Raw genomic sequence first — 19,308 nt, 5'->3', positions numbered from 1 at the left:
TCTTCTTCCTTACAGAGACTATACTTGATACCATGTTGGGTATTTAACTTCGCGAATAAAGCCAGCTTCGATGAGTTTGTTAACTTCGGTTTCAATCAAGGGAACCAAGTTTGGCCTAAAAAGCCTTTGAGCTTGTTTACCCAGACGAGCACCATTTTTGACTGCAAAAGGTGATGGACTGCTACTTTCGGGTCCAAGCCAGGCATCTCTTTGTAACTCCAAGAAAAGACATCCCTGAACTCTTTGAGTAACTTAATATAAGTGCTCTCTTCATCAGCTTCTAGTAAAGCACTTAGGTAGGTGGGTCTTGGTTCTTCATCGGTGCCAAGGTTAACTTCTTTTAAGGCATCAATTGTCCTCTTAACTCCTTCTTCAAGTTCAGGTGGAACATATTTCACATCTTCATCTTTTTAAGGGTCCCCACCATTGAAGGATATGTGATAACACGATGAAACATCCTCTAATTCCGCATTATCTTCCATTGAAGATGGAATGCCATTCTCAACTTGTATAGTAACATGATACGAAGAACCCACACTTTCTTCATCTTCATCACGTTCCTTAGTATAGACCACAATATATGTCTTTACCTTCAGTACTTCTTCACATGAAACCACAAGTTTTGTTTGTCGCCTTATTCTAGAAGGAACCAAACTTTGGAAATCCTTAGAGATCTTATGGATTTTGGGTGAAGCGGGTGTCCTTATGCTTTGAGAATTTCTCCGGAACTTGTTCCCCTTCTTAGTGGACCCAATCTTTCAAACACGGAGGTCTTCACAGGTGATTTTCCAAGTCGATCAAAGACAGAAGACTTGTTAGAAGTGGTTGATTCATCTTCTACAGTGATATAATTGTTGCTTGCCCTTCTTATTGAGATGCGCACTGGTGACGGTTGCTTGTATCCCAAATATTCACGTGGTTGCCTCGTTGCAGCTTCTGATGGGAGCTTCCCTAACTTTTACAGCTTATTGGGATTGTATCTAGCTTTTGCAAATAGTTTGTAAGCGTTAGGGTCAAAACCTTCATCTGTTCGCTTTGTACGGATTGCCATATTCTGCAAACGATGGGCTACAAACTCTGCAAGCGGCATTGAGGACGACTTTACTGCCTCAATTTGTTTAACCAGAAGAGTTAACTCTTTTAGCATGTTAGCTTGGCGCTTAGATGGTTCACCTTCGTCTTTCTTTCTTTTAGGGACATATTGGAGCGCCGGACTTACTTTCTTGCCATAAGACGTAATATTATGCTCATAACTTGTGACACCCCGATGTCGGGCTTGTGTTATATCTCTACACTGGTTATTTAGACTCATATTATGAGATTTCTTGTTAATTAATGTCTTAAAATGACTTTTATAGAATAATTGTTTGATTTGGGAATTGTGTCGGCTGGCCTAGTTTCACAATAGGCGCCATCATGACCGGGTCAATTTTAGGGTCGTGACAAGTTGGTATCAGAGCCTAGGTTCATAGATCTCACGAGTCATAAGCAGGTTTAGTAGAGTCTCGTGGATCGGTACAGAGGCGTCTGTACTTATCTTCGAGAGGTAGTAGAACCTTTAGGAAATCCCACATTCTTGAATTCTCATCATGCGACATTGATTCAGCTTGAAATATAACCCTTGAAATTTCTTCTACGCGTTCGTATGCGCGCATGAGCGCTCGATATCAGTTGTGCATCGACGGCTTGTGATTCCCTGATCAAGGGGCGAGATGTGACTTCTGTGTGTTGATGTTGGGCCAGTCTGGAGGACTTGAGGCCGGGTTTTTCCTGTAGTTTGAGCATCGAGGTGATGATTGAGTGAGCACGTGCATCTGGATTTATATGTTCGATAGTGTCCCTATTAAGGGAAGTGATGACTGGATAGCTATGTGATGAGTATGATGTGATTTGCGAGATGTGTTCATATGAATTGAATGAGACGAGAAGGGTCTGCTTGGGAGTAGCAAGAACTATCTGGTGCTTGATTTCCATATTTTATGTATAGCCCCGAGTTGTGGGTGTGTTGAAGGATCTTTTCATATTGCCTAGGTAGGAAGTGAAGTAGATTTCACGTTGTAATATGAGTTCAAACTTAGGAAGATTAAGTGACTGTGTGATGTTTATGATGGTGGAAGGGTATAAAGAGATGTTAGTTTGAGGCGAAGCAGGTGGGTTATCTCCTACGGAGTGTTATGAAGTTTGTGTGATCCCTATGTTTTTTGTTGGAAGACCTCTTTTACCAGTGAAATATACGTGTTGCAATTTGAATTTGGGTCGCTTAAGAGAGTGGGCTTGACTGTTACGAGGGTGAATGCAAGATTTGCAGAAGATTTGAAGTACTATATGGTCTGTGTTGCACGAGCTTATGAAGGATTGAGTTTAATCTCACTATGGTATTATGGTAGTAATAGAGAATATGCATTATGAGTTATTGTGTGTTTTGATCTATGGCTTTGAGCCAAGTGGGGGAGTCTACTATTGATCAGTTGATTTCACGGTTATATGCTATGTTGGTTCCAGTTGGGGCATACTGGTGAATCACTTATGGCTTACAGAGGTTGAGATCGAGGATGACCTGAATAAAGGAAATTTTGGATAGGGGTTGTGTTATGATTTATGGGCGTATAAGAATTTATGGAATGACTTGAGTTGTTATTGGTGAAGGATATAATGGCATAGAATAACATGGAGCAGGAATTATTTGGAATGACATGGAGCAAGAATTATTTGGTTGCATTAAGGTGGGGTTACTTTCTGCGGTGTTGGAGTGCTAATGGAGCACAGGTCGTCCGGTCTGTTTGATCAGTCTAATTGAGGTTTGAGCAGAGTGGATGACCCTCGAGAATGGTTCTAATGGGTTCAAGATTTTACATGTAATAATTGGAGATTTTCAGGTTGTGTATTTGGCTAGAAACTGAGGTTTACATTGGAGGATGACAAGACTTGTGGCATTTCTGCATCATTATGGATTCTATATACAAGTATCAGGAAGGCGAAGGTAATGGGTTTAGATTCGAGAGGGTCTCTTCAGAGCGGGTATCTCGGCTGTGGTACTTTTGGGGGTGCTTCAGAAGAATACAACGATTTATGAGCTTTAGAATGGCGTGGTCTTATGCTAAAGTTCGGGGGGTAAATTTTAGTTAAGGATATTGGTGTACTAACAAGGAAATATATCAATTTGAAGGTAATTCGGAAGGAACTTGGAGAATTAGGACAACTCGGTAGTAGGCTGGATCGGCATGGTAATGGATATGATCGGTTCTTGGGTGCTTATGAAGCAGTGGGTTTCCACAAGTGTTTCGTGGCAATGCTCTTAGGTTTTGATGGCTTGTGTAGCTTGGTTGAGTTAGAAGGAGTCAGTCTTGATGGTTCGATTTTGTGCAAAGGGGATTCGTAGAGTTCTTGATGATTTCTACCACGGTTAGAGATGTGTATTTTCTACTGGCATGAGAAGCATAGGATGTATAGTGATTTTCTTCTAAATGGGATCAAATGGAAAAGTTCTTGGCTGGTTGAGTACGTAGTTTCTTGTAGCTCATAGTGGATTATAAAGTTCTCATATTTATCATAGGATGGTATGGTATATGCGATATGTTGTGTGGGGTTGAGATTTGCATGTGTAAGGTCACAGTTCAGTTTTGAAAGGAAGGTCATAAATTCTTAGGCAGCATGGATAGCTTTAGATGACTAGAAAAATGAAGTCACTGATTGGTATGGCTTGATGAGAGTATACACTTAAGAAAGGGCAATGTGTTTGAGTTATGGATACTTCATTGGTATTGCGGCACTATCTTGTCTGATCGACTGCTGATATTCAAGGTTTTCTTGGTGGCACAAAAGAATTTTAGAAGTACCCCTCGTGGGATGATCAAGTATTAGGGATATGTTATATATTCGGGCGGTGGAGTTGGGATCGGATATGGTGATTCGTGTGCTTTATGGATTTGGAGACTGGAGTTCTCATAAACAGGTTATTTCATTGTTGTGGACTGTAAAGATGTGGGCAAGCTAGTCAAATGAAAGTATGTGCTATGATTCAGTCATTGTGAATTTTCAGAGAGTTATTTATCTATTGTGGGTGACCAGAGTTGATTTGGGATTCATTGGTAGGCCAATATGGATGTGTGTTCTGCATCGAGTCGGATATGTCGACTCTAAATTGCTATTATTGAGAGAGGTGTCATTCGGTTGTTGTTAAGCTTATTCGTGTTTCGATATTATTTGTGAGTTACTCTTGTATGCTACGCGGGATTTTGATTCGTTGATTATATGCACAAATGATATGGTTCTATTTGGGCTTTATAGTGGAATTTGAGTGCGATAGGTATCTGGGTGTTGCATGATTGATTGTGCATTGGGTATGTTCTTTCGGACTAGTGTGGCATTGTGTCATTTGCCTCTCTGTGGTCATGGTGATTCACTCTTGGTACTAGACATCAAATAGTTGTTGATTTTGAGCATAGTGACTTGAGGTGTTTCATGTGGACCAGTGTTTGGATAGGGTCGCGCATTGCAGCAAAGTTATGTGGAGGTATGATCCTTCAAAATAGATTCGTGTGTTCTGGTTCTACGATGTGTGATGGGCTCTCAGCATTGTGTGGTGGTGGTACCGGTAAGCTTGCGGTACAACTCTCTCATTTGAGTCATTTTTCCATGATTTGAGTACATTTGGACTATTGCTTATTGGTGCGCGGGTCGCACGGGTTGTGGATTTAGATTGCATCGATGTGTCATGTCGGTAGAGTGGTCGTGTTGGATGAGATGAGGTCATTGGGATCTAAAATGAATACTATCGGATTTGATTTCAGCATGTGGGAAGGATAATATCGGGATTCGGCTTAGAAATTTACTATGGCCCTTGCCAAAAGAGAGGGAGCTTCATGAATGGTTGATCTAAGGGATGGTTATGACTTTTTGTGTGTTTCTTTCATCATTGGCAGTATACGAAAGGGTCAGAATGAGACTTTATTTGATAAGAGGTTTATTATCGATATTCGGTTGTTGTGTGCAGCTGTCGTGAATTGAAGTTATTGCTACGAGTGATTGAGTTACGTGGTATATTATGTAATTGCATCTAGGGTTATAGATATGGTTTGTTACAAGTTGTTTGGACTTATCCAATGTATAGATGAGAGATTCTGATATTATAGATAAGTTCGGAAATGGAAATTTGGCTCTAAGATTCATGGGCTTGGTTGGATTGTGAAATTTCAGTTATAATGTGTTATCGGACCTATATGGGATAGGGTGACGTGGGATCACCCTCGGGTATGTTCATGGTGGTTTTCGGAACAACTCTGGGCACGTCCGAGGACGAACGTAAGTTTAAATGGGGGAGGATGTAATGACCCAACCGGTCGTTTTGAGCATTTGTACTTCGCTCGCCAGTTCTCGGGCATGAATAGCCCCGTGAGATGTATTATGACTTATGTAAATTGTCGGTTTTGGTTTTCAGGATAATCAGAATAGATTTGGAAGAACAATTCTCAATTTGAAGCTTTAAATTTGAAAGGTTTGACCAAGTTTTGACTTTTTAGTATTCGATCTCAGATTTGAATTTTTATGATTTGGTTAGCTCCGTTGGGTGATTTTGGACTTAGGAGGGCGTCCGGATTGTGATTTGGAGGTCGTAGTAGAATTTGGCTTGAAATGGCGAAAGTGGGAATTTTGGAAAGTTTGATCGGGAGTGGACTTTTTGATATCGGGGTCGCATTCCGATTCCGGAATTTGGAGCAGGTCCATAATGTCAAATGTAACTTGTGTGGAAAATTTGAGGTTAATCGGACGTGATTTGATAGGTTTCAGCATCGGTTTTGGAAGTTAAAGTTTCAAAGTTTATTGATTTTGAATTGAGTATGATTCGTGCTTTTAGCGTTGTTTGATGTGATTTGAGGTCTCCACTAAGTCTGTGATATGTTTTGAAACTTGTTGGTATGTTCGAGCAGGTCCCAAGGGCTCGGGTGAGTTTCGGGGTGGTTTCAGACCCTTTCTAGGCCATTTCTAGTTGCTGTTTTTTGGCTTCAGGGGTGTACATTGCGTTGGCATAGATCTGGCCGCGTTAACATAGAGAAAATTTGGAAAAATGGAGTTATGCTATGCGATTGCATAAGTCTTCCCACGATCGCATAGAGTAAAATCTTTGTTGCACTGACCCGACTTTGGAAGCCTATATCTCACAATCTATAAGGAACTTGAAGATGATCCAAAAATAAAAATTGTAGCCCTTGATGTCTAGTTTCAGAAGGTTAACCCAATTGTAATTTGGAGTTTTGTACAAAAAGTTATAACCATTATACTAGAGGCTGTCTGGAAAAGTAGGAGAAGGTTGTTGAAAAAATTCGTTCTACGCGGTCGCGGGGGAATGGTCGCGATCGCATAGGGTAAAAGAAGGGCTGGAAAATTTTGTGATTCACTATCGCATTAGTTTGTCCGCGATAGCATAGGGTAAATGCCTGAACAGATTATAAAGTACTCTATTTCGAGGGTTTCAGTCATTTTTGCTTTTTTTGAGCTATGGAGCTCAGATTGAGGCAATTTTTGAAGGGATTTCAGAGGATTGATTGGGATAAGTGTTCTTCACTCAAATTTGGTTAAATCCCATGATTGTGTCTTGATTCTTATCATTTAATTTGGGAATTTTGGGTGAAAATTGGGGAAAATGGAAGAAAATTTGGAGAGTTGATTTTGGGGATTTGGATGGACATTTGATGTTGGATTTTAGTGAATTTGATATGGGTAGACTCGTGAGCGAATGGGTTTTACAGTTTCGTGATTTTTATCGGATTCCGAGACGTGAGCCCGGGGTCCAGGTTTGAGCTAATTTCGTGATTTTTGAGTTAATTTGATTGTTTTCGCTTGGGCTTTGTTTCTTTAGCGTATATTGATGATAATATACTGATTTTGGTTAGATTGGGCGCAATTGGAGGTCTAGTCGAGAGACAAGGGCATCGCAGGCTAGAGGTTGGACCGGTTTAAGGTAAGTAATGACTGTAAATGTTGTCTTGAGGGTATGAAACCCCAGATTTCACATCGTTTCACTACTTTGAGGTGACGCACATGCTAGATTACGAGCGTGGGGGCGTGTGTCGCGCCCCCTTTTTCCTTCGCGGAATCGGGTTTATTTCATTTTTACTATGGGCCAACTCTTTCCTTTTGGGAAAGGGGTTTTGCAATTTTGAAGAGTCGCCACCTAACGATTTTTAAGGTGTGTTAGGGCACCTACAGGGTTCATTTGTAGCTACATTTGGTAATATGAGATAGGGTAAGGGCTTGAAATTATCCTAATAGGAAGGTGTTAGGCATCCCTCAGGATCCACTAGTGTGGTTCCCAGCCAGACGGTTTTTTGTGAATCTGTGCAATTAGCAAGTAGACAAGTAGGGCTCAAATAGTAAGGGGATTTGAGTTTAAATACACGAATGTTTGAAAACAATTAGTGAAAAGCAAGATTTTTGAGAAAAATTACAATCTAAGCCTAAAAGGGGAAGGGGGTCCTAGGTTTTAAAATAATATGGATCACATCAATGCAATACCCGGTATGACATTCCTCAAAAGAGGGGTTACACGTGGTATTAGCGCACCGGTCATTATATCCATATCTACCATTTCCCTCCCGTGAAGGTAATTAAAGCGAGGGTTGGTCTCGACCCCTATTGCAAACTGTTACCCATCCCTTCCTATCGATCCCGAAGGAATTTAGGACTTCTACCCTATAAGAAGGAGGTTCTAGGCAGACCCTCAGATTTAAAGGCAAAATACTAAGGCGACATATAAAACAGGTAGGACTGTATTGAAACGGGGAAAACATAGAAATAAGTAAAAGGCTCATATACCTCCACAAATAATGCATATAGGCAGCATGGCTCATACACAATTAAGGTCCATATTTGAATTCTAAAGCATGGTATCTAAGTGATATCAGCAGAACCAGATTTATTACATGACTTAAAAAAGAAGTCCAAATCAGGATTGCCTACTGATTTTTACAGTTGATAATTAAACAAAAGCGGCTCTACTTTTATTTAAGTTATTACCTAAGGCTTGTCTAGGCGTAAAGCAATATGCAGTAGTTATTCATAATTAAAGATGGCTTGGAAATTGTTTTACCTAAGAGCATATTATTCTAGTCAAATACAGAGATTATTACCAGTTATTTTAAACGGGATAATCAAGTGTGAAGTCGTGTTTACCTCTTTTATAATCAGAAATTTACACTAAGTGTGAATGCAAGTGCAAATAAGATCCTAAAACATGGTATCTAAGATGTATATATAAAACTCATGATGCAGAATTCCTAGAGCAGGATTTCTAAATGCATATGGTAGGATTGCAGAATTTCCTAAAAGCAGGATTTCTAAATGCGTACGGCAGGATTGCAGATAATAGTAAAGTGCTAATTATTAGCAAATTTTAACACATGATTTTGTAAGGGTACACATGCTGAAGCAATAAACATGAGACTTAAGGGCATGATTTCTAATGCATGTATGTCCCTAAGCATGGTTTCTATTGCGCAATTAGAAACATAAACCTAATAACATGTTTTCTACCCTTGAAACTATAGCATGCATGTTTACCCCATCCCTTTTCACTAGCCATCCCAATACTTGTTTACAAATTATTACAGACCATGTGGGTGAATTACATAAGTAGAAATGAAAAATAAGAAATTATACTATGGGAAGCCTGATTAGGACTTCCTCTCTGAGTTATGTAATAAACCACATCAAGTGCCAATGTTGTTCCATAGCCTTTTCTCATATCTGGGTCAGAGTTCCCTAAGGACCTCCAGGGATCCCGAGCAGTGCTCATACCCAGATTGCATAACCAAAGCAGAGTAAGTGCAGTGTGGAAGGGCCAACTTTAATGTGTCCAAGCTCAGAGGGAGCTCAAGGGTCCCAAGGCAAGGCTCACACAAAAGGGGCAGAACCTAGTAGTCTAGGAGTAGAGTGGAGTGCTTGACATAGACTCAAAGGAGTTGAGTTAGAAAACAATTTTGAAACAGCATGTTTGAAATAAGTTTGCAAAACAGCAGAAGAGTTGCTTAGGGAAAAACAGTTTTGGAAGGAGAAAGGAGCCATAACTTGGAACAAGCCAACACACATAGAACAAGTTCAAGAATAATATCATTTCAACATTCACAGGAAGGGAAGTAAGGGGGTGGGGACATAGATAGCCCAAATCAGAAATACATAAACATGGCTGAGAAGAGATGCATATAGACCAGCAAGAATAAAGAACAAGTAGGGACTGATTGGCCTTTAGAACACAACAATTACTTCAAAAAGTTAACAAGAGAATTATGCTTAAAATTAGAACAGTAATAAAACATAGGGACAGGGTATGGGAGTAGTCATGCAGGGGTCTATTACATATAATTAGTCATGAATTAGTGTTAATCAAGTACATTAGGAGACATACTAGTTGAGGGACATAAACAGGAACAAGTAGACATGCTGATTACATTTGAACAAGAGAGGGTAGAATTTTAAGCATGTTAAGTAAAGCAGTAAACAAGAAGTGCAATTAAACAGCATGAGCCATTAAGTCAGTGCAGAAAGAGATAGGGATTGACAAACAAGGGAACATATAGAGTTGAGTTTCAGAATCGAACTAGGAACATACCAGTTAAGGAATCAAAGTGCAGAAAAGTAAACCAATCAGAGTTCCACAATCCAGCCTTGGCTTTCAGCCGGCTAGCCAAAGCAGTAGCACAAGTAGTAGAGAAAGAAGAAAGAATTTGAGTGTGTATGTGTGTGTTCTGAACTAATTGTTCGCGTCTTTAAAGGAGAGAGGTAGAGTATTTATAGTTTTTGAAAATAGGCAGAAAAAAAAGCAAATAAGTATTGACTTAGCATAATTATAGAAATAATACAAATCAGAATCAATTAAAGGCCCGGACTCCCTTTAATTAGGGAGTCATAGTTCAAACGGGTACAAGTCGTGTCAAACAAGGAAAAGAATTGTTTGTAAGACTGATTTACCATAATAGGAATAGTAAAATCATGTAGCACATAATAAGGACTAAGTACAGAATAGTTTCAACATAAGAAAAGTACACGTTAATTAACAGCATATTTGTGCACATAAACAAGGTGGGGTACAATTTGATTCTGAAAATTAGTTTAAAGAATCACGGATGAGATTGAAAATCACAGGGAATCAGTACTAACTAAGAAAAGTATCACAAAAGTAAGGAAGCAATTTCGAAAAATTAGTACAGAATTACAAGGAAAATACACAAAATCAAAGATGTAGGTTTAAGGAGATTACACATAATCAACATAAATTATGTGAACGAACAATAAAACAAATGGTCGAACCCATAAATAATACGGGTTTGGACAAAATCAAAGAAACCTTAAGAACAAACTAAAACAGGAAGCACAAGAGCATATAGAACACACAAAAGCCTAGAATGTTCATGATAGTCATGCAAACACACCGCAAACAAATTCAAACTCTGAATCGAACCCAGAAGTATTAGGGTTTCTTGACAAAAATGAATCGAGCAAAAAGAAAAGACTCAGGTAATGTTTAAACATGCTAAAAATCAAAGTAATTGCTAAAATCAGAAAGAAATCGTTTTTGCAAAAAGGGTTTTGAAACCCTAGTTTGGAAAATGAAGAAACCGTTTGAAATCGGAGAAACATTTTGAGGAAAACAAGTGAAAACCTTAAGAAACCCATAGATCCATCCCAGATCTAAAAAGATCGGAGGATTTATAGCTTGGTTTTTTTCAAAAAATAATATAGACGAAGAAAAGATCGGTTAAAACCCACGGATACACCTAGATCGAAGATAGATCTAAAGAAAAGTAAAAAAATCTCGAGAGCTAGGGTTCCAGAGAACCCTAAAAGGATGAGAAAACAATAGATCATTATCGGTTTCAGCCAGAAAAGCCATGGACCTTACTCGAACAGCCATAGATGGCCGAAAAGTAGCATAAAAGACCATGGATAGAAGTTGAACAAGATCTGGACTAGATCTCTTCGAGATCTTTCCACGAAATCACAAAAATGGGCAACCAGGAGATGTAGGAGACAAGTGTACGTCTCAAACAGCCATGGGAGTCCATGGATTGAATGAGGATCGAAGGGATTAGGGTTAATTTTAGGTGGCGACGGCTAGGGTTAGCTTTAGGTTTCAGAGAGAGTCGGAGAGGAAAGGGGATTCAAGGGCGGCAGATTGTAAGAATGAGGGGGTTTGGAGGGGTCGTTTGGGATTAATTATGGTAAGGGTGAACGGTGGTCGTTGATCTCTGTGATCAACGACCAGGATTGAAAGGTTTGGGGGTTGGGTTATAAAATTGGGTTTGGGCTTGGGTCCAGTGGGTTGCAATTGGGTTGGGAATTGGGGTCTTGATTTGGCTATAATTAAAAGCCAAATTGGCTATATTTTAAATAGCTATTTTTTCACTATTTAATTTATAAAAATGGCAAATAATTTCTAAAAACTAATTTAAAGGGCTAAAATGATTTATAATACAAAATTAACAATTTAAAAATACAGGATCCAATTTTATTCATATAAAATATAATTAAACCTACAAATGACTAATATTGCAATTATGTGCAATTTAGCTTTAAAAATACTAAATGTAATTGTAACAATTACTTTAGCCATATTTTGACATAAATATAGAAATCTAATAGAAGAATTATCAAAATAATAATTTGGAAATAATTATTGGGAATTTTATGGGTAAAAGGGATAAAATAAATCAATTTAAACCTTTAAACTTATGGAAAAAATGATAAAATACTTGGACATGCTTATATATGCATATGTATGCTATTTTGAAGGTATTTTGCATATTGAAAATATATAGGAAAAAATTGGGTATCAACAGTTGCCTCTCTTAACCCGGGAAGAATGAAAGAGTTTCCTGGTAAAGAAATGATGACCAATTTTGACCGAGCTAAATGGTTTGAAGAGATTTAGGCCGCACCCTGGCTTCTGAAATGCCTACATATCCTAGTTTTACAGGAATCAGGCCGTATGTAGTTCAGGATTCACATGCGGATTATGCCGATGAAGATATTTCAAGAACGGACGCAATACCTAGGGCCGAGTGAGTGAAAGGTTTACGGGAATGGTTAGGTTTGATATGGATGCGGGCACCGGAGTGGGATCTCTCCTGCCGAGATGGTCGTTGCTCACCGTTTTACCTGCAAATAAATAATACAAGCATATATTGTGCATAAATTTATACATGATGCAAATTCTCGTCGGACCATGAATGTTGCCTTTGGACGGTGAGGATGACGTCCTTAGACCATGATGTCCTGGGCCATGAAGCGTATGATGAAGGATTCGCAGGGCATGAAATGATGTTCTCGGTCTATGAGGATGGTGCCTCCGAACCATGATGCCTTTTAATAATGATATGCAAAAGATTGAAAGAGATCCTCAGGCCATGACATGGTGTTCTCGGGCTATGAAAATGGTGCCTCCGAACGATGACGCCTTTGGATGAGTTGGCGATATTTCAGCCCATGAAGGATGCAGTAGTATGATGTGGGCAAGACAGAGCTTAGTCTTGCGAATTGAAAGGCAGATCTTAGCCCGTAAGAGAAGTGAGATAAATAGTGTTTGGGATGGCGCTTAGTTTCGAAGAAAATTGGAGGCAGAGCTTAGCCTCGGAAGGCAGAAAGATAGCTTTATGCATATTGGAAGGCAAAATAGTACCCTTATGTAATGCAGATAGAGGTAGAGCTTAACCTCGAGAGGCAGAATGGTAGCCTTATGCAAATTGGAAGGCATAATAGTAGCCTTATACAATATAGATGCAGATGGAGACAACATTTAGTCTCGGAAGGCAGAATAGTAGCCTTACGCAATGTAGATGCAGATGGAGGTAGAGCTTAACCTCGGAAGGCAGAATGGTAGCCTTATGCAAATTGGAAGGCAGAATAGTAACCTTATGCAATATAGATGCAGATGGAGACAACGTTTAGTCTCGGAAGGCAGAATAGTAGCCTTATGCAATGCAGACGAAGATGGAGGTAGAGCTTAACCTCGGAAGGCAGAATGGTAGCCTTATGCAGAAATGCAGATGGAGGTAGAGCTTAACCTCGGAAGGCAGAATGGTAGCCTTATGCAATGCAGATGCAGATGGAGGTAGAGCTTAACCTCGGAAGGCAGAATGGTAACCTTATGCAGAAATGCAGATGGAGATAGCGTTTAGTCTCGGAAGGCAGAATAGTATCCTTATGCAAGAATGCAAATGGAGACAGTGTCTAGTCTCAGAAGGCAGAATGGTAGCCTTATGCAAGAAATAAAATAACAAATGTTAGTAGCATTTTTTTAGCTGATAGCACATTGTGGCATTGTGATTACTGGGAGCATTGTGACATACGAGACATCACCGATGTGTGCGGATAGCAAATGGTGGCAAGTGCAACGGTTCGGAGAGTCATATTCTTGAACAATGTTTATTCCATGGGCATATAGTATGTTTAATGATTTCGCAATCCTAGTGCATGCATCCAAAGAAAAATCGTGATTTTTGCAAGGGGGAAGGTTAGTTCGTATCCACGTTGGCTTTGCCTGACTTGTTCAGTTTTGATCTGGTAGTACCGTCTATATTATTGGGGTAGCATTGCTAAACAAAGCAGTTTCAATGATAAACATGCATGATTTTTTAAAAGTATGACATAAATGTATAATTAAAATATCTTTTAGATGAACCGACGACAGTGACGTAGTTCAGGACATTGTAACTTCTCTTGCTATGGAATTTTGAGGGTCCTCCACAAAATTCTTCCCCAGTTTGATGGGTTGACGCTTCTGACTGCTGCTCGTGTGGCAATCGGCTAAAGTTACCTCGGAATTTTGAGGGTCCTCCTCAAAATTCTACCCTAGTTTCCAATTGCGGGGGAAATGGTCCCCTCTTAAACGGGAATCATGTCAGGCGTAGTTCAATTTACATTATATAAGGAAAGCAAAAAGATTACATATAGTAACGCTTGACTACATCTGAATTAATCAGCTTTGGCCAGACTTCTCCGTCCATTTCTACAAGTATGAGGGCTCCTCCTGTCAAAACCCGGTGAACCATGTATGGACCCTGCTAGTTAGGAGAGAACTTCCCTTTGGCTTCGCCTTGATGCGGAAAAAATTTCTTTAATACTAGTTGCCCCAGTGTGAACTGTCTTGGCTTAACTCTCTTGTTGAAGGCTCTAGACATTTTGTTCTGGTAGAGTTGACCATGGCAAATTCTTGTTGGCGGCTTCTACAGCTCCATTCATCTGAGGCTTGTAGGTTGTGGAATTCTTGTGTCTGATCTTGAAAGTTTTGCACATAGCTTTCATCAAGTCGCTGTTGAGGTTGGAGCCATTATCAGTAATGATTGACTCTAGAATTCTGAATCGACAAACGATACGGTCGCGGACAAAGTCTGCCATGACTTTCTTAGTCACTGCTTTGTAAGATGCTGCTTCGACCCATTTGGTAAAATAGTCGATGGCTACTAGGATAAACATGTGTCCATTGGAAGCAGCAGGCTCGATTGGTCCAATAACATGCATCCCCCAGGCGGTGAACGGCCACGGTGAGCTTGTTGTGTTGAGCTCACTCGGAGGTACCTTTATCATGTCTGCATGTATCTGACAGCGGTGGCATTTTCGGACATACTGGATGCAGTTTGTTTCCATAGTCATCCAAAAGTAACCAGCCCGGAGTATCTTCTTCGCTAAGACAAAATCGTTCATATATGGACCGCAGGTCCCTAATTTCCTCTAATAGCCTGTATGTTTCCTTTGCGTCGACACATCTCAACAATCCTAAGTCGGGAGTCCTCCTATACAGGATTCCTCCACTATAAAAGAAGTTGGACAATCTCTGAAGTGTGCATTTCTGAGTAGGATTTGCAAGTTCTAGGTACTCTCCCTTTTCCCATTATTCCTTGATATCATGAAACCAAGGCTTTTCGTCTGCTTCCTCTTCGACATGGGCACAGTAAGCTAGCTAATCATGGATTTTCACTGGAATGGGATCAATAAAATTCTTGTCTGGATGTTATATCATAGATGATAGGGTAGCCAATGCATTGGCGAGCTCATTCTAGATTCTGGGAACATGCTAGAATTCTGTCTTCGTGAACCTTTTTCTCAATTCTTGTACATGATGCAGATACGGGAGTATCTTGCAGTTCTTGGTTGCCCATTCTTCTTGTACCTGATGTATGAGTAAGTCTGAATCTCCGATCACTAGCAACTTTTGAATGTTCATGTCAATGGCCATTTTGAGCCCTAGGATGCAGGCTTCATACTCGGCTATATTGTTGGTGCAGGGGAACCTAAGTTCGGTAGACACCAGATAATGCTAACCGATTTCTGATACTAGGACTGCTCCTATGCAAACTCCTTTGAAGTTTGCTGCTCCATCGAAGAATATTCTCCAACCGTCATAGGATTGTGTAATGTCTTCTCCTATGAATAATACCTCTTTATTAGGAAAATACATTTTCAGGGGTTCGTATCCTCCATCCATAGGGCTTTCAGCAAGGTGGTCTGTCAGTGCCTGTCCCTTGACTAATTTCTAAGTTACGTAAACAATGTCGAACTCACTCAACAGGATTTGCCACTTAGCTAACTTACCAGTGGGCATGGGCTTCTAAAAGATATACTTCAAGGAATCCATTCTCGATATGAGATATGTAGTATAGGCGCAGAAGTAATGTCTCAGCTTCTGGGCTACCCAAGTCAAAGCACAATAGGTGCATTCCAATAGAGAATATCGGGCCTCGTACGAGGTGAACTTCTTACTGAGATAATAAATGGCTTGCTCCTTCCTCCCCATTTCATCGTGCTGCCCCAAAACGCAACCAAAAGCTCCATCTAACACTGCAAGGTAGAGTAATAAGGGTCCAACTAGCTCGGGCGGGACTAATACCGGTGGTGTTGATAGGTACTCCTTGATTTTGTCGAAGGCCTTTTGGCAATCATCAGTCCATTTGGTGGCGGCATCCTTCTTCAACATCTTAAAGATTGGCTCACACATAACTATAGACTGTACTATGAATCGGCTGATATAGTTAAGCCTCCCCAAGAAACTCATCACATCCTTCTTGTTCTTTGGTGGTGGTAGTTCCTGAATGGCTTTGACTTTTGATGGATCCAATTCTATTCCTCAGCAGCTCAAAATAAACCCAAGTAATTTCCAGCAGGAACCCCAAATGCGCACTTTGCGAGGTTTAGTTGCAGGTTGTACCTCCACAATCTATTGAAGAACTTCCTTAGATATTCTATATGGTCAGTGGCCTTCTTGGATTTGATAATAACATCGTCCACATATACCTCTATCTCCTTATGTATCATATCATGAAAAATGGTAGTCATGGCTCTCATGTATGTGGCCCTTGCATTCTTCAGGCCGAATGGTATTATCTTGTAACAGTACACTCCCCACAGCGTAATGAAAGCTATTTTCTCATCATCTTCCTCATCCATCCAGATTTGATGATAACCAGTGAAGCAATCCACGAATGACTATAGCTCGTGCTTGGCGCAATTGTCAATCAGGATGTGTATATTTGATAAAGGGAGGTCGTTTTTCGGACTGGCCCAGTTGAGATCCCGGTAGTCGACACAGACTCTGACCTTCCCATCTTTCTTTGGTACTGGCACAATGTTGGCTAACCATTTCGGGTATTCTGCTACCCTGAGAACCTTAGCTTTGATTTGCTTGTTAACTTCTTCTTTGATTTTCAAACTCATATCAGGTTTGAACTTTCTGAGCTTTTGCTTTACCGGTGGACACATTGGATCAGTTGGAAGTTTGTGAGCCACAATAGACATACTCAGACCAGTCATGTCATCATATGACCCGGCGAATATGTCCTCGTACTCTTTTAGAAATTCTGTGTATTCCTTTATTTCTGATGGCGATAGGTGGATGCTGATTCGTGTTTCCTTGATGTTTTCTATATCTCCCAAGTTGACAATTTCGGTCTCATCCAGGTTGGACATAGGTATATTCTCAAAGTTCTCAACTTCTTTGACAATCTCGTCAGGTATGCCATCTTTCTCTAAATCAATGTTTGTTTGTTGCATTGTCCCATTGCATGTCACAGTCATCGATTCATCAAGATAAGTAATAGTAATGATGTACTGGTAAAGTAAGGAGAGAAAACGATAACAATAAATATTAATTCATAAGAAAATCCAAATGCTTTTGAAGTTGAATAACTATTTTGAACATTGAAGATCTTATTGCGGGAATTGAAAATGCGACAAGAAAATCATTCAGTAAAATAACGAATAATGCTTGTTTTAGCCTTGCTACCCCAAGGCACTTCGGGCTTTGGTTGTCCTGATGGTCCAATTCTTGATATGTCCTCCTTCTCCTCGAGAATAACACAACAGTCCATATCATTGTCCTCTAAAAACAAGTTCTTCATTGCTGCAAGTGCTTCTTCTTCATCTGACCCATAAATAATGTCGATTTGTTTGAAGGTCTGTTCCAGATGCGGTATTGGTTGATCTAGTGGATAGTAAGGACCACTCCATGATGGCGACCAATTGTTGAATTCTTCCTAGGTGTAATCATATCCCAGACCGAAAGTAGTGCCATGTTTCTTGAGTTTTATGGGTTTAGAGATTCCTTAGAGGTTCTTGCCGAGCCATTTGCCAGGTTCGTACCTACTCCAACTCAGTATACTCTCGATTTTGTTATCCCACCATTTGTCTTTGTCGATAGCATCGACCTGCTCAATTTGGTGGTAAGTTTCTCCACCCAGCTTCCTTCTTCCCTCGATCGCCGGAATGGTCTGGCGACTGTATATAGGGCTGCTACCGTCGCCGTGAATGATCACTTCCTGGTGATTTCATTCGAACTTTACTGCCTGATGCAGCGTTGATGCTACGGCCCTAGTAGCATGAATCCATAGACGTCCTAGTAGCAAGTTGTAGGATGTTGGTACATCTATCACCTGGAAATTGACCTCGAACCAGGTTGGCCCCATCCGTAAGCATAGAATAATTTCCCCAATGGTGGACCTCTGAGAACCATCGAAGGCTTTCACATTGATTGCTCCATCCTTATCTCATGCATTACTTTACCCAACTTCTTGAGTGTTACCAGCAGACAAATGTTAAGACTAGAACCTCCATCGATCAGGATTCTAGTGATGAAATAATCTTCGTATTGCACGCGGATGTGCAGTGCGTTGTTGTGCCCCAGCCCTTCAGATGACAGCTCATCCTCATGAAAGGTGATCTTATGGCTTTCCAGAACTTGTCCTACCATATTATCCACTTCCCCGCTAGTGATGTTACTTGGTACATATGCTTCATTCAGCACCTTTAACAAAGCATTCTTATGCATCTCAGAATTTTGCAGCAAAGAGAGAATGGATATTTGTGTTGGCGTCTTGTTTAACTGGTCGATGACCGAATACTCCTTGGCCTGTATTTTCCTCCAAAGGTTGTCCGGATCTGTCTCAATGAAGGGTGGCCGATTGGACGCCTGCTTTATTGATTCAGCTAGATGTTCAGGGGTACAGACTCTACCAATTCTTGTCATACCTTGTGCTGTGATAGTTTCATCAATCCTGACCTTGCCTTTCCTTCTCGCCTCGGTTGTATAGTCCCAGGGTACGACATTTGTATAGAATGGTGTCATGGTAGACATCGCCACTAGGATCGGCACGGCTATCCTCACTTCGAGTGAACCATGCCTTGGGCGGCAAGACTGCAACCTCAAATGCTGCGGGTGCATTTGTCGGAGACACAAACTCAACCTCAATTGGTGTCGGTGTCTTTGCGGATGGTGCTGCTTCAAACTCAAGAGGTACAGACATATTCACCTCAGCGTCCTTAGACGGTTGGATCTGGACTATGATTGGATTGAGAGTAATTGTTGGTTTCTTCGGGTCATCACCTTCTGCGATCAACCCGATTGATCCCTTGGGATCCCAGTCATCTTCTATTTCAATCATGTGCATACCTCCACCCTTATAGTCTGGCAGGGGGTTGTTGCGGACATTTGGAGCGGGTTCCTTTACCACAATGATCTTGTTATCAATCAAGGACTGTATCTTATCTTTCAAGGAGCGGTATTTATCGATGGTGTGCCCCTTCATGTCGGAGTGGTATGCACAGGACTTGTTTGGGTTAACCCACTAAGAAGGATTCTCAAGGGTTGCAACAGGGATAGGAGTGACATAACTAGCAGCTTTGAGTCTCTTATACAGCTGGTCGATGGGTTCAGCGACGGTTGTATATTGCTTTGGAGGTCTGCGATCAAAATTAGGTCAGGGTCTAGGAAAATTTTGGCGTGCAGGGGGTGATTGATAATGGGATGGTTGAGCATTATAAGCTTGG

The sequence above is a fragment of the Nicotiana sylvestris genome, chromosome 4 (assembly GCF_000393655.2).
Source record: "Nicotiana sylvestris chromosome 4, ASM39365v2, whole genome shotgun sequence".
In the NCBI taxonomy this organism is placed as follows: domain Eukaryota; kingdom Viridiplantae; phylum Streptophyta; class Magnoliopsida; order Solanales; family Solanaceae; genus Nicotiana; species Nicotiana sylvestris.
This window is presented reverse-complemented; position numbering follows the sequence as displayed.